Here is a 16,840-nt window from a genome sequence, read left to right as displayed (position 1 = left end):
GAAACCATACATGCCTGTATGAATTCTTTGCTTAATCATGCCGAGTATTTTGAATCCTTTGAATAGGTGACGTTACTATAGATAAATACCATTCAATCACACTCTAACAGAGATTTAAAAGAGGAATAAAATGCAAGAGAATCGCTGTCAAGCCGTTCATGCCACATTTGAGTTGAGGTATCTAATAAACCTTGATTGAAAATGTTCATAAATAGTATCTCATTACCAACTTCTTGACAAAACCATACAATCCTGAATCTGTATCTAAATAAGAAGATTCCATATACAGACTTAAACGGAAACAACACTACAATTCTCAGTGAACACCTTTTCATTATCCAGTATATACTATAATCAGCAGACACCAGTTAGCATCAGTAATCCAACAAAAGAGGCTTGAGTCCTGCTAGGGAGGACTTTATTGACAACTAAATACTAGTGCTGGTTATCACTCGCTAATCGATAATGCAAGGTCAATAATCGATTGTAAGAGTGAAAAACACCACAAAACTGAAGTTGGAATTACAGAGCGATCGCAGCACTTTGCAAACAAAACAGGCCCCAATTAATAGTAATAATACCATGATCAAGATTACTTCCTGTTGAAACATGCACTCGAGTATGTTGTTTACATTGCAGCTTTACGAGGCGGGAAACTGTATCAGTCGTTTATGTCTTGATTTAACAAACATAACAATAAGAAACATACTTTCTAAAGTTTAAATTGATGTTTCATTTTTTATGAACATTGATTAGCCTCCTGAGCTCATCACTAATCGCTGCAGCAAGCGAGATCAATTGATTGACCTATTATTCAATCAATCACTCCATCGCTGACTAACAACAAACACTTCTGGTGGGGTGGAGGGCAGTAAATCAGTAGTAAGTTCTCTATCATGTGTATCGTTCTGCAGTGATATAGAGGGAGTGAGTATTGTTATAGGCCGTTTTAGCAATATTCCAGCAATATCAGGGGGACACCAGAAATGGGCTTTATACACATTGTACCCATGTGGCAATCAAACCCGGATCCTCGATGTGACGGGCGAGCGCATTAACCATTGGGCTACCCCCACTGCCCCAGCAAAATAGAGAATCAGGTCTTTCAGTGGCATTTAGAAAGTGATACACAGGAAGAGAGTTTTATGGATGTCAACTTCTTTATTATGAGGAACACAACGTTTTGGATTCACCAGACGAAGGAGTAAGGATATACTCCGAAACTTGTGTAATAAGGAAGTTGATATCCATAAAAAGCTCTTCCTGATATAGAGAAAAGTGATACAAGATGCAGTGGTGCATTGTTTCACCCCTGACACTTACAGTGAGCAACGGATATATTTCTATGCGCTGACTTTGCAGTTGTCTTCCGAAGATTTTGAGTGAGTTTAGTTTTACACCGCTTTTAGCAATATTCCGGCAATATCATGGGAGGGGAGACCAGAAATCCCAAGATATTGATAACTTGGTCTACCAAGATTTCTTGAGAAGGAAGCCATTTTCTATTGAAGTGGCATTACACTACATTGCAAGACAATACAACTAGGGCTGTAATACACACCTCAAAAACTGGCATGAAATGATAATATATTAATTATAATGTCTCTTGCATTCAACATTTTCAGTAAATATCAGACAGGTAAAGAAACAGTGACTTTGGAAATCTTTTGCATATAAAGAACATAGTAAATAGTGTTTTACAACATTATTATGTTTATACCATCTTGAAATGACAACAGGCTAGACACTACTGGTCATATTCAACTAGTCTGAAGCTCATTTCACACTTTTGGTTCACTTAAAATGTGTAGATTTTGGAAGAAACCAAGTCCCAAGTTGTTTATGTCAGATTAACGGACTGGTGACCATGTGTATCCAGGTATATTTACACTTCTACATAACCTAATGAAGAATAAACTGATATTCTGGCACAGACGTCACAATGCAGAATAAGCAATTAGACCCCCAACACAGTAGCATCATACTAGGTCAACAAAATAATCTTCCAATTACACAGGTTCCTACAAATTAGTACAATATGTAATGATAGAAAAATGGGAAGCAGATTCCATCTCACTATTTCTTCATCATTCTAACGATGAGGCATCTTTGTTTCAGCATTTTATTTGATCGTGTTGAATGTTCGGCAAATCACATTACCCAAAGTAACCATTGTAATGGGGTCAAGGAATTAATAAAAAATTGTGTACAATTATCCTGGGACTGAAGTGAGTTGTTCCACACACTGGTTGTAATATGATCACAACAAATATTCAACAAATCAATCACAAAAGTAAACATGAGTTTCAAATTACTCATGTTAATGAATAAGCCTCTCAACCAGGATGAATATTCATTTGATTTTCAGGAAGTCAAACATTACATAAAAACATAAAGCATCCTTTTTTTTTTAGATGTTACATTTCCAATGTGAAGCATATATTATTAAATGCTTGGAGCCAAATGACTTTTATTATGCTTACAACTTCCAATTAACAAAAAACAACAACGAAACTATGAAAAAGAAGAGATATTGTTGGCTTACTTTGAAGTATTTCCATTTGAGCCTGATCTGGAATCATGAACAATAAAAAAATATTGGTTTGTTCATTATTTTCTTCAAATACCTAAAACTGATAGTTTCAGTACAAAGTTGCCAATGAACAGTTTTGTGCACTACGTTTACAATCTCTTATTCTTTTAAAGGCCAGATTTGGACGCGTTTGATTCACAAGCACCACCGCTTTTGACTCCAACACGCCAGTAAACAATCAGCGATTCTCGTGGAGTTGACCTTTCTTCGTGCAACCGTTCCCAGTGGGTATTTAAATTTCAAACACTAAGAGAACTTAGCAAGAACTTTGACTCTTCGTATCTATACATCGTATAGGTGACTCCACATGGTTGTAAACCATCATCTGCAGTAGATGTCGCCACCCCCCTTTCACGTTAGTCGCAGATAAACAAACGATGAACACACAAACCCAAATCCAGTTCCTGACACTGAGGGTAGTTTGTAGGCCTACCTGACTCTCTGTCAGCCCGCCGGACAGATGAGGACAATATACATCCAGAAGTCACTTTGGTACACATCCATGGATACAGTTTAACAGGCGATGCATTTCGCTCTCAACTGATCGGACGCTGCTGCAGCTAGACAACAACACATGGGGATTTCTACTTCCGGCCGCAGCGCCACCTACTGTCCGATAACATTGACAGCGCGGGTAACTCAAATTACTAAGCGGCGTGTGCTGTTTTGGATCTAGCATTGTGCCAGTTTATTTCATTGTTACTTTCTTATGCGCAGTAATGAAGGATTATACTATATATTTGTTTGGCCATATTCCATTTTGAAAACAAGAATATAATATGTGTAAACTGTCTTCAGTTAATCTTAATGCTTGGCAAAAGGAGATCGGACATGGTATAGCTGTGATTGGGTAACACAACTGAACACGAGCACAGTAAGCCGCACTCAACAATATTCCAGCTATATGGCGGCGATCTGTAAATAAGTCTGGACCAGACAATCCAGTGTTCAACATGATGAGCACCGATCTACGCAATACGATCCCGATCCCGATCCCGTTAGTCGCCTCTTACGACAAGCATAGGTTACTGAAGATCAATTCTAACCCGGATCTTCAAGGGTGGTCACTAGGAATAATACAAATTTATATTCACTGGATATGATCCGAGTTATTTTAAAGGCCGTGACATAAACGAAATGTTGTTCCAAGCGGCGTTCTACTAAAACATGATGCAACACAGTTCAAAATTAGGGGTGAATTTTCACGGATGCAAGTATTGTGGATGGGAATACGTGGACTACGTCATACGTCGTTGTGGACAACGCATCAAAAGAGGGTTCGACTTCCATCACGTGACTCGGAAATTTTATGGTCCCAATGGCGCCCAATTTGGGATTTAGCACATGTACATCAATTAAATTTGAGCAAAATTAGTCTCAGTTCCCAAATAGTCGGCCAAAGACCGTATTTCCTCTAATAAGCGCCCGGGCGCTTACCTATCCAACGGACTACCACACCCGGCGCTTATTAAAGGCCCGGCGTTTATTGCGGAAGTTATGACTAAAGGTACCATTCCTTTATAAATCTATTTTTGGATCAAGGGAGAATACTTTTATAGAAAATGTACCCGGAGCTTATGAGAGACCCTGCGCTTATTTCTTAAACCGCTGCTTTACTTCCGGCGCTTATTAGAGGGTATACGGTATGTAGCAAGGCAAGGGTCATCCCATACATTATTTTTGCTGACGAGGGTAGCATCTTTGGTCATGTGGATCAGGAGTCCGACTTCAGATCAAAGGGGCAGTGAGGTAGCCTTGTGGTTAAAGCGTTCGCTATTCACGCCGAAGAACCGTGTTCGATTCCCCACTGGTACAATGTGTGAAACTCATTTATCCGGTGTTCTCCACCGTGATATTGTTGGAATATTGCTAAAAGCGGCGTAAAAACATACTTACTCACTCGGATAAAAATTGCTGTTTTATGAATCCCTTAACGAAACTAGAAAATGTTATGACCATTGCATAATGTTAACATGGATTTTGCGTCTTTTTGTCACGACAAATCAATAATATATATTCATGGAAACGAATAAGGGAACACCTAAAAGTACAAGTGTTGCTTTATTCTTTTCCAGATTTCTTCACAAGCTTTGTATTGTACTGTGGGTGAAATTCTGGAAAAGAATAAAGGAAAACTTGTATTTTCATGTGTTCCCTTATTCGTTTCCATAAGTATATTTAGACAGTGTATGAAATAAGGCCCGCCCGACCGTCCGGGACGGGCTAGATTTCTGCCGTACGGTCTAATTTTACAGCTAGCCAGCCCGATGGACCGGTCGGAAAACAAAAATCAGATAACGTGGCCACTGGCACTATCTATTTAGTACTTAAGAAGGACTGGTTAAATCTCTTCTGGGCTGGTAATTTTTTTAAGTTACCAGCCCAGATGTCTGGCTGGGTTTTTGGCTTATTTCATACACTGATTTAGACCGGTGTTTATGAACACGAATGTATGTAATTTGGTAACCCCATTCTAATATTACATGTCATCGTATCCCATCTAGTGGTGGTCCGATTAACTGAAATAATCGAAGATTGGTCGCAGTGACTAAACGACCAAGCAATCGATCATGTTTTCTCATAATCGAACACAAACAATTTTGGAACACTTGTTTGCATTAACAATATTTTTCACAAGGTTTGTTTTGTCTGTTATTAAATTTACATGTCATCAGCACTACAAGCTCGTTCCAAGTCTTGATTGAATTTATGTTAAAGGCTCTCAAAGAAATTTATGTTTCCACCATAGTAGTCATGATATGAAATTTGCAAGTGCAGATTTTTTTTCTACACTTTTTGTGCATTAACAAACATAACCAGGAAAATTTGTACATGACGCTCACCAATTATTTTCGATGATCACTCGTTGGTAATAATACAATCATCAATTTTGAGATTTTAACCAACACTTATCAAAACTGTGTAGATAGATGCTCGTGACACGTTTAATTACAGACCGCTGTAATATAGCTGTAATATTGCTGAGTGCAGTGTTAAACAACAAACAGACAAACGATATCATGCAAATGTACTTGCACCAGCAGTGTACAGTGATGTGCCTAAGGAGTTGCTATACTGGACATAAAGTGAATGAGTGAGTGAGTTTAGTTTTACTCCGCAGTTAGCAATATCACGGCGGGGGGACACGAGAAATGGGCTTCATACATTGTACCCACGTGGGGAATCGAACCCGGGTATTCGGCGTGACGTGCGGACGCTTTAACCACTAAGCTACCCCACCACCACAATTGAAGTTTGTAGACGATGTTTTATGTTATTATCCATGTTATAGTATAAGTCATATAGCCCGTGGGTAACTAACGTTCGGTGTACCCCTGTCAGCCATTTCCAGCAGCATAATCAGAAAAAAAACCCATTCCGATTGTCATTTTCCTAATCTCTTTAGCGCGGCTCTGATAAGTCGTATTAACACGTAATGCGCTGCCCTTACATCGTGGAGGTAGCGAGAGTAACTTACCTTACTTACATATATATATATATATGATTTCAGTGTACAAACTAATAGAATAATAGAATCCCAGGACAATGCCCAGTTTTCTTAGTCATTCACATAATTAAGATGCATGCATGCAAAGGGTATTTAGTATCATGTTTTAAAACCGTAGAACCGGGCAGTGTTTTAAGAGAGTTTGAGGATGGCCTGCACGTCGTCATTTGTTAAACTATCCATATCGCCACGTGCTATTCTCCTTAAGAGGACTTTCAATTACACGCACGCACGCACACGCACACACACACAGAGAGCCTGGGTGAAATTCATACCTTCTGCGTTGAACCACGAAATCAACCTCAACGATACATTGCACCATTTTATGGCCGCTTCGATTAGTGAATGACTCCGTCTATTTCTATCCGGTGTCCATCTCTGTGGAATATGTAAACGTGGCAGTATTAGATGATGGATAACACCTAAGAATTGATCATTACTCTCCAGCAACCCTACACAACCAACACAATCAATATTATGGAAAATATACATTAAACTGTACCCAGTGTCTTGCAGCAGAGACCATATAATAGAGGGCCCTCTATTATATGGTCTCTGCTCGAAGCAAGAATTACGTATAGCAATTTTGAAATATGATACATTCGATGTTTCTCAAACAGAAATAACCAAGTTCAACATACTACTTTTCATGAGTTATCAGCTTCCTTCATGGTATTAAAAATTCATCATCCGAAATATTTAATGTCCCAACTATCTGCCTCTACGGAAGCGACGCCATAGAGATTTGAGATACAGACAATTTCTGGCCTTATTTTATTGATGTGCAAATCATGGGGAACATAAATACACGTTATCTACCCAGATAGAGTAAGAACGGTAGACCGTATAAGGTCGTGATCCAACTTAAGTAATGTGATCCAAGCTTATCAATACGATTAGTTATATATTGATCTCATAATGTGAAGTCTCTTCGTTCGATATTGATGAAAATGTGGCTCACGTGGTACACTCACTTGATTACCAATATGGCTGCTTTTCGTGTTTCTGCAGAATGTAATTTATTTGTGTCACAACAGTAAGCCGAATTTATCTCCGAACCACCACTTTCCTCACTCAGTCAGTGACATCGCCATATGTGGACATACATTGTGAATTAAGTAATGACATTAAAGCCCCAATACCCAACCCATGCTTGTCACCACGTGGGAATCCGTGACCGAGTAGGTGCCCAACACCGAACCCATGCTTGTCACCACGTGGAAATCCGTGACAGAGTAGGTGCCCAACACCCGCCCAATGCTAGTCACCACGTGGGAATCCGTGACAGAGTAGGTGCCCAATACCCAACCCATGCTTGTCACCACGTGGGAATCCGTGACAGAGCAGGTGCCCAATACCCAACCCATGCTTGTCACCACGTGGGAATCCGTGACAGAGTAGGTCCCCAATACCCAACCCATGCTTGTCACCACGTGGGAATCCGTGACAGAGCAGGTGCCCAATACCCAACCCATGCTTGTCACCACGTGGGAATCCGTGACAGAGCAGGTGCCCAATACCCAACCCATGCTTGTCACCATGTGGGAATCCGTGACAGAGTAGGTGCCCAATACCCAACCCATGCTTGTCACCACGTGGAAATCCATGACAGAGCAGGTCCCCAATACCCAACCCATGCTTGTCACCACGTGGGAATCCATGACAGAGCAGGTGCCCAACACCGAACCCATGCTTGTCACCACGTGGGAATCCGTGACAGAGCAGGTCCTTAATACCCAACCCATGCTTGTCACCATGTGGGAATCCGTGACAGAGTAGGTCCCCAATACCCAACCCATGCTTGTCACCAAGTGGGAATCCGTGACAGAGTAGGTCCCCAATACCCAACCCATGCTTGTCACCACGTGGAAATCCGTGACAGAGCAGGTGCCCAATACCCAACCCATGCTTGTCACCACGTGGGAATCCGTGACAGAGTAGGTCCCCAATACCCAACCCATGCTTGTCATCACGTGGGAATCCGTGACAGAGCAGGTACCCAATACCCAACCCATGTTAGTCACCACGTAGGAATCCGTGACAGAGTAGGTCCCCAATACCCAACCCATGCTTGTCACCATGTGGGAATCCGTGACAGAGTAGGTCCCCAATACCCAACCCATGCTTGTCACCACGTGGGAATCCGTGACAGAGTAGGTCCCCAATACCCAACCCATGCTTGTCACCACGTGGGAATCCGTGACAGAGTAGGTCCCCAATACCCAACCCATGCTTGTCACCACATGGGAATCCGTGAGAGAGCATGTGCCCAATACCCAACCCATGCTTGTCACCACGTGGGAATCCGTGACAGAGTATGTCCCCAATACCCAACCCATGCTTGTCACCACATGGGAATCCGTGACAGAGCAGGTACCCAATACCCAACCCATGTTAGTCACCACGTAGGAATCCGTGACAGAGTAGGTCCCCAATACCCAACCCATGCTTGTCACCACATGGGAATCCGTGAGAGAGCATGTGCCCAATACCCAACCCATGCTTGTCACCACGTGGGAATCCGTGACAGAGTAGGTCCCCAATACCCAACCCATGCTTGTCACCACGTGGGAATCCGTGACAGAGCAGGTACCCAATACCCAACCCATGCTAGTCACCACGTGGGAATCCGTGACAGAGTAGGTCCCCAATACCCAACCCATGCTTGTCACCACGTGGGAATCCGTGACAGAGTAGGTCCCCAATACCCAACCCATGCTTGTCACCATGTGGGAATCCGTGACAGAGTAGGTCCCCAATACCCAACCCATGCTTGTCACCACATGGGAATCAGTGACAGAGTAGGTCCCCAATACCCAACCCATGCTTGTCACCACGTGGGAATCCGTGACAGAGTAGGTGCCCAATACCCAACCCATGCTTGTCACCACATGGGAATCCGTGACCGAGTAGGTGCCCAATACCCAACCCATGCTTGTCACCACATGGGAATCAGTGACAGAGTAGGTCCCCAATACCCAACCCATGCTTGTCACCACATGGGAATCCGTGAGAGAGCATGTGCCCAATACCCAACCCATGCTTGTCACCACGTGGGAATCCGTGACAGAGTATGTCCCCAATACCCAACCCATGCTTGTCACCACGTGGGAATCCGTGACCGAGTAGGTGCCCAATACCCAACCCATGCTTGTCACCACATGGGAATCCGTGACCGAGTAGGTGCCCAACACCCAACCCATGCTTGTCACCACGTGGGAATCCGTGACCGAGTAGGTGCCCAATACCCAACCCATGCTTGTCACCACATGGGAATCCGTGAGAGAGTAGGTGCCCAATATCCAACCCATGCTTGTCACCACGTGGGAATCCGTGACAGAGCAGGTGCCCAATACCCACCCCATGCTTGTCACCACGTGGGAATCCGTGACAGAGCAGGTGCCCAATACCCAACCCATGCTTGTCACCACGTGGGAATCCATGACAGAGTAGGTGCCCAATACCCAACCCATGCTTGTCACCACGTGGGAATCCGTGACAGAGCAGGTGCCCAATACCCAACCCATGCTTGTCACCACGTGGAAATCCGTGACAGAGCAGGTGCCCAATACCCAACCCATGCTTGTCACCACGTGGGAATCCGAGACAAAGTAGGTGCCCAATACCCAACCCATGCTTGTCACCATGTGGGAATCCGTGACAGAGTAGGTCCCCAATACCCACCCCATGCTTGTCACCATGTCGGAATCCGTGACAGAGTAGGTACCCAATACCCAACCCATGCTTGTCACCACGTGGGAATCCGTGACAGAGTAGGTACCTAATACCCATCCCATGCTTGTCACTACGTGGGAATCCGTGACAGAGCAGGTGCCAAATACCCACCCCATGCTTGTCACAACGTGGGAATCCGTGACAGAGCAGGTGCCAATACTCACCCCATGCTTGTCACCATGTGGGCATCCGTGACAGAGCAGGTCCCCAATACCCAACCCATGCTTGTCACAACGTGGGAATCCGTGACAGAGCAGATGCCCAATACTCACCCCATGCTTGTCACAACGTGGGAATCCGTGACAGAGCAGGTGCCCAATACCCAACCCATGCTTGTCACCACGTGGGAATCCGTGACAGAGTAGGTACCTACAGATTACCAGTTGTATGAAAAACCTGGCGTCCTGTTGGTATTTTAGTGCTATTGTCCCTCTGCAGTAATTACTGGAATAGGTAATTGCGTGGCTTGGTTACCGCTCTCCAAAATAACACAATACACAAAAACGAATAACTGACTATAATTTGTGAAACTTTCAGCGAATGGGGTACTTATTTCAACCTTTCATGAACAGAGTAGGCCTACATATATCGCGCTGCACAAGTACAAACACAAATCTCAAGGACAAACCCATTTTGTGTTGTGAAAAGAGCCGCCATTAACAGCAATGTATTTGCGCATTTCGCACTACAATATGTAACCTCAATATACCTGCAAAACAATATGGCGTTGGCTCCATGTAAGGTACTAAATCGATACTAACGCGGCTCATCCCGCCGTCTCCTCAGTGGGGTTAACAGGATGCTAAATGTTGCCTTCGTCTGAAGAGCTGTTTATCAGCTTTTATGTTCATTTCCAAGTGTCTTGTTAAGTTCAACTGTTGCTGCATTATTGCACGCTTGTTCCCATTTTGAATTCACCTATATATGGGAGATAACTCCCCCAAGGGTGACAACTCTAACAGTCGACGATTTGAATGTGCACTTTCAAATGGCACTGTCATACACACATTCTTTAGAATTATAATTTAAAAAACTATCGTTTATACGGGCAATGATTACTTACACAAGACCTCAGACAACAAAGACATTTTTATTGAGGGTTGAAAATTGGGCGTTGGAATTATTTCGGCACAACAGAAGTCATGAAAATAGTGGAAAATAATTTTGGTTCGAGGAAATAAATAAATAAAATAAAACAGAAACAACGTAAAGTAACATCGTCTATGAAGTTATAATCACTAGATTTTGTTGTTGGTTGGTTTGTTGTTTAACGCCGCACTCAGCAATATTCCAGCTATATGGCGGCGGTATGTAAACTTAATCATTAGAGAAGCTCAGTGCATCACTTTCAACGTACAAAAATAATCACAACTTCATGGTCATTTTATTCATCCCTAACATGACACTTTAGGACAGTATTGCACACTAATATGCTTGGTCGCGGTGTAACCACGTGTACTACACCCACAGCCTGTAACAGGTGACGAAGGTGAGCTGCCCACGCACGTCATATATCGGTGAATTAGCCATTTTAAACGCTGTCATGGTTTACCGTTATATAACATCTATATTACAACACTTTATACTGACCACGTTCTTAGTGCTCCAATACACACACTGAAATAATTACAATCTTGGAACAGGACTCTGGAATAAAAACAGCACCATCCCTTCGTCATTTGATTATATTCCTACCCTCGTGTACCCTTCATAAATATCTCGGGGTTGAGGTAGCCTAGTGGTTATAGCGTTCGCTCGTCACACTGAAGACCTGGGTTCGATTGCCTACATGGGTACAATGTGTGAAATACCATTTTTGGTGTCACTCCTAATGATGTTGCTGGAATATTCCTAAAACCGGTGTAAAACCATACTCACTCACTTAAGAAATATTGAAGCAAAATTTCCTGATACCAGAGCAGGTATTTGAAAGGGGATTGAACTCAGTGTTTCCCTTGGGAAGTTACCGTATACGTCATCAGAGAACCGATGTTGGTGTGTCCATCCTTCCGAGTTGCCAATAAACCAACAAAAATCTGTTTTGTCATACAGTTAAAAAGATACGCTCTAAAACAATGATTATCTTTATAAAACGAACTAAAAGTTGCTCAACTATTTATCAGGGCCTTGTTCTACAAAATGATTTCGCGCCAAGGTGACCTTGACACCCAAACTTTGACACCGTGGAGCTAAAACCGCTTCGTTGAAAGAGGCACCCCGGTGTACATATGCATGAGCTATAGCTCGACGGTAGGTCCGAATATAACAAGATTTTGAAACTGTCAACAAACAACTTCATGGTAAAAATTGAAAAAGCTAAATAAATTGATGTCCTGAATGACCAGTGATTGACCCTACCTTTTGTGACAATTTTCCTCCTTTTAGCAAGCACCAAATTACCAAGATTTCGTCCCTCACTCCAGAAAGTCGTTGACAAACGAAATTGACCGCACTGGGGTCGCTATGACAACCTGTAACTAACTCTCTCGTGTCATGTGTTGATATATATATCAGCATAATGTATGGAGATATTGTTCGCACAAACAAAGTCACGAATATGGCCCTGTTCGATCCTAGATAAGCCGATATGTTTTGACGTGCGTTGATGCTCGAGATTTAAGAAACAAGAGACCCTTACAACTTTCAAATATGTTTTGGGTTTCGTTATTTTTTATTCGAGGATTATCCTAATACTCAGATGGCAAGGCGGATTAGATGCTGATTATCAGCTGGATATGTAGTGTTTTTGTTTAAGAGAAAGTGAGAGAGTTTTTAAACTTTTTATAGCAATATTCCAGCAATATCTAGACGGGGGACACCAGAAATGGACTTCACACATTGTGCCCATGTGGGAAATTGGACCCGGGTCTTCGGCGTGACGAGCGAATGCTTTAACCACAAGCTAACCCATTGGCCCGTTTGTTTAAGAGAGGCATTTTGATTGAATTGTTTAAGGGCACTTGCTATTTTATGTTTAAACGAAGGAACGGACAGACAGACAGGCAGACATATATTTTATTTTTGGGAAATTGTCTTACGCAAGGGATAGTGACGAAAGGGAAGTCCTAGAATCTGGACTAGCTCAACTAGTGGTTGATAGCATGAGCTACAATCCAAGCTGGGTCACGGTGACATTCCTTATGAAACTCGATGTGCATGTCCACCACCAAACCGTCTGTAATTAAATTTCTAAGTCCCAATTTGGATCTTCAGGTTCGGGCTTGGGGTACTAGGGCTCTCATCACCTACTATTACTTGGATTGACATTCCAACATTCGGGAACTGGTCAGCTCACAGGGGCTTGTAACGCAAATATCTAGCAAAATGGTATGTATTGTGACTGGCGGGGTCCCAGCATTATGTGATCCTATGGATATTGGGGGACGGTTATCCCCTGTCGTTATATCGCTGGAATATTGCTGAAAGCGACCTAAAACTAAACTCACTCACCCATCAGCCGTGCTGGGTGCAAGGCCACGCTTTCATTTGCTATATGGGCAGACAGAGGGGTCGGGTATCTCATACAGTAGCCACTTTTAGCCTGTAACGTACTTCTTGTTATCCACGTTTCATCGAAGTCCATTGATTTAATTCTAGAATAGTAAGGAAATACGACATCACAGAACTGACTCTTTTCCATAACGTTTAGTTTTCCCTAAATGATGTCCGACTTTTCCCTAAACGATGACCGACTTTTCCATAAATGATGTCCGACTTTTCCATAAACGATGTGCGACTTTTCCCTAAACGATGTGCCACTTTTCCCTAAACGATGTGCGACTTTTCCATAAACGATGTCAGACTCTTCCCTAAACGATGTGCTACTTTTCCCTAAACGATGTGCGAGCTTTCCCTAAACGATGTGCGACTTTTCCCTAAACGATGTGCGACTTTTCCATAAGCGATGTCCGACTCTTCCCTAAACGATGTGCTACTTTTCCCTTAACGATGTCTGACTTTTCCTTAAACGATGTCCCACTTTTCCCTTAACGATGTCCAACTTTTCCCTAAATCATGTCCGACATTTCCCTAAACGATGTCCAACTTTTCCCTTAATGATGTCCGACTTTTTCCTTAACGATGTCCCATTTTTCCCTAAACGATGTCCGACTTTTCCCTAAACGATGTCCGACTTTTCCCTTAACGATGTCCCACTTTTCCCTAAACGATGTCTGACGTTTCTCTAAACGATGTCCGACATTTCTCTAAACGATGTCTGACGTTTCCCTTAACGATGTCCGACTTTCCCTTAACGATGTCTGACGTTTCCCTTAACGATGTCCGACTTTTCCCTTAACGATGTCCGACTTTTCCCTAAACGATGTCTGACTTTTCCCTAAACGATGTCCCACTTTTCCCAAAACGATGTCTGACTTTTCCCTAAACGATGTCTGACTTTTCCCTTAACGATGTCCCACTTTTCCCAAAACGATGTCTGACTTTTCCCTAAACGATGTCTGACTTTTCCCTTAACGATGTCTGACTTTTCCCTAAACGATGTCTGACTTTTCCCTAAACGATGTCCGACTTTTCCCTTAACGATGTCCCACTTTTCCCTAAACGATGTCCAACTGTTCCCTAAACGATGTCCCACTTTTCCCTTAAGGATGTCCGACGTTTCCCTAAACGATGTCCGACATTTCCCCAAACTATGTCCAACTTTCCCTTAATGATGTCTGTCTTTTCCCTAAACGATGTCCCACTTTTCCCTTAACGATGTCTGACTTTTCCCTAAACGATGTCTGACTTTTCCCTTAACGATGTCTGACTTTTCCCTTAACGATGTCTGACTTTTCCCTAAACGATGTCTGACTTTTCCCTTAACGATGTCTGACTGTTCCCTTAACGATGTCTGACTTTTCCCTTAACGATGTCCGACTTTTCCCTTAACGATGTCCCACTTTTCCCTAAACGATGTCCCACTTTTCCCTAAACGATGTGTGACTTTTCCCTAAACGATGTCTGACTTTTCCCTAAACGATGTCTGACTTTTCCCTTAACGATGTCCGACTTTTCCCTTAACGATGTCCCACTTTTCCCTAAACGATGTCCCACTTTTCCCTAAACGATGTCTGACTTTTCCCTAAACGATGTCCCACTTTGCCCTAAACGATGTCTGACTTTTCCCTTAACGATGTCCGACTTTTCCCTTTACGATGTCCAACTTTTCCCTAAACGATGTCCCACTTTTCCCTAAACGATGTCCCACTTTTCCCTAAACGATGTCCCACTTTGCCCTAAACGATGTCTGACTTTTCCCTTAACGATGTCCGACTTTTCCCTAAACGATGTCCCACTTTGCCCTTAACGATGTCCGACTTTTCCCATAACGATGTCCCACTTTTCCCTAAACGATGTCCCACTTTTCCATTAACGATGTCCGACGTTTCCCTAAACGATGTCCGACATTTCCCCAAACGATGTCCAACTGTTCCCTAAACGATGTCCCACTTTTCCCTAAACGATGTCCCACTTTTCCCTAAACGATGTCCCACTTTTCCCTTAAGGATGTCCCACTTTTCCTAAACGACGTATTGTGTACTTAAACACCAGTTCCATTAAGACTCTGACAGCCCTTTTCCTTCCATTGACAATCCCCTGCACCTGTTGGTATCCCTTATCATGTGTCTAACAAGTCTCTGACATAGCATGCCATAATTAACAAGGGGTCGACCGTCCTCCTTACTAACGCAAGGATAGTTGTACGAACGTCAGCTCTGAGAACCACGCTGTCACCGAGATGGTTGTCGCCTGCATCACCGTTCATATATATATTGTAAAGAGAATATGTAATTTCCGTCGTGTAACACCTGCTATAATATCTTATTGTATGTCTTGTATGTACAGAGTCAGGTTGTATGGTACAGACATGGACTGTGTCATTTTGACCAGGACAATGTTGAAATTGTAGGGCTGTAACAATGCATCGAACTATCGATGCATTGCAATTGTTGAGTCTCCGATAGTAATTAATCGATGGTAGAAACGAAAAACTATCGATCCATCGATAGTATGTGTGGCTATCGATAGTTTAGTAATTGACTTCCGTTGATAAATGCGCAGCGAAAAATACAGCATGTTTGGGTGCAAACTTGCAGCTTCATTGAGTTTATGTTTTAACTGTTTACTTCATCTGGGTTTCAAGTTTCTTGTCACTCATTAAAAGAGACTGAAACTATTTCACCTTGTTTTTATTTCATATGAACTATATATTCATTTGGGATATGACTTCAAATGAGACAATTCAAGGAGAAAAAAACTATTGCAATAGTATTGTAATAGTGGGTCGCATAGACTATCGCTATCGCAATAGTATATTGCAATAGACTATCGCTATCGCAATAGTACGTTGCAATAGACTATCGCTATCGCAATAGTTGTTTCCCCTCAATAGCCATCCCTATTAGTTTGCGTTTTTCGATCGTACCGGAGTGTATTAAATGTTGTTTTAGCAGTCATTCAATACGCCATAGTCGTTAATATCTGGAGTGGGACGCTCCTGTGTAGTGTATTCTTCAAATGTCGATAATAATCATTCCTGAGCGCTATAGTGAGGCAGCAAACCTCATTGTACGGGGTTCTGTTTGGAATTCGGATTCGGGAATATATAACACAAGTAATGCCGTATTTCCGATGCTTGGATTAAACATTTAAAACACACCACACAGACGAACGCACGCATGCACGCACGTACACGCGAACGAACGAACACATACACACAAACACACACATTCACTCACTCACTCACACTAACGTTTTAGTCTCCAAAAGTATATAATTATTGTGGAAACAAAGAAATTCATTAAAATTGAAAAGGAGACCCTGACCCGGAAATTCATACCCTGCTTGAGGAGAACTTGAGGCAAATGGGTTTGGGATTCAGGAGAGGAGTGTTTGACGCCCTCTAGTGATATTTCAGGACCACGATGAATAAAATCTCATTTGTCTGGAAGAGAATATTACTCCATTTCCCTCGATACAAAATGAAACGGTGCATGGAAGGA

The 16,840-nt window shown here is 42.6% G+C and overlaps 1 protein-coding gene across 1 annotated transcript in view; it reads right to left on the bottom strand.

The window, feature by feature from the left end:
* LOC124280833 (protein-tyrosine sulfotransferase 1-like) overlaps positions 1-3,161 on the bottom strand; it is a 53,567-nt gene extending 50,406 nt beyond the window's left edge. The window contains exon 1 of the mRNA XM_046716816.1: positions 3,027-3,161. The gene's annotated coding sequence lies outside the window, so the exon portion shown is untranslated. The remainder of the gene's footprint in view (positions 1-3,026) is intronic.
* Positions 3,162-16,840: the final 13,679 nt, after the last annotated feature.

This window comes from Haliotis rubra, unplaced genomic scaffold (assembly GCF_003918875.1).
Source record: "Haliotis rubra isolate DU_JTF1 unplaced genomic scaffold, ASM391887v1 Scf275, whole genome shotgun sequence".
NCBI lineage: Eukaryota > Metazoa > Mollusca > Gastropoda > Lepetellida > Haliotidae > Haliotis > Haliotis rubra.
This window is presented reverse-complemented; position numbering and strand designations above follow the sequence as displayed.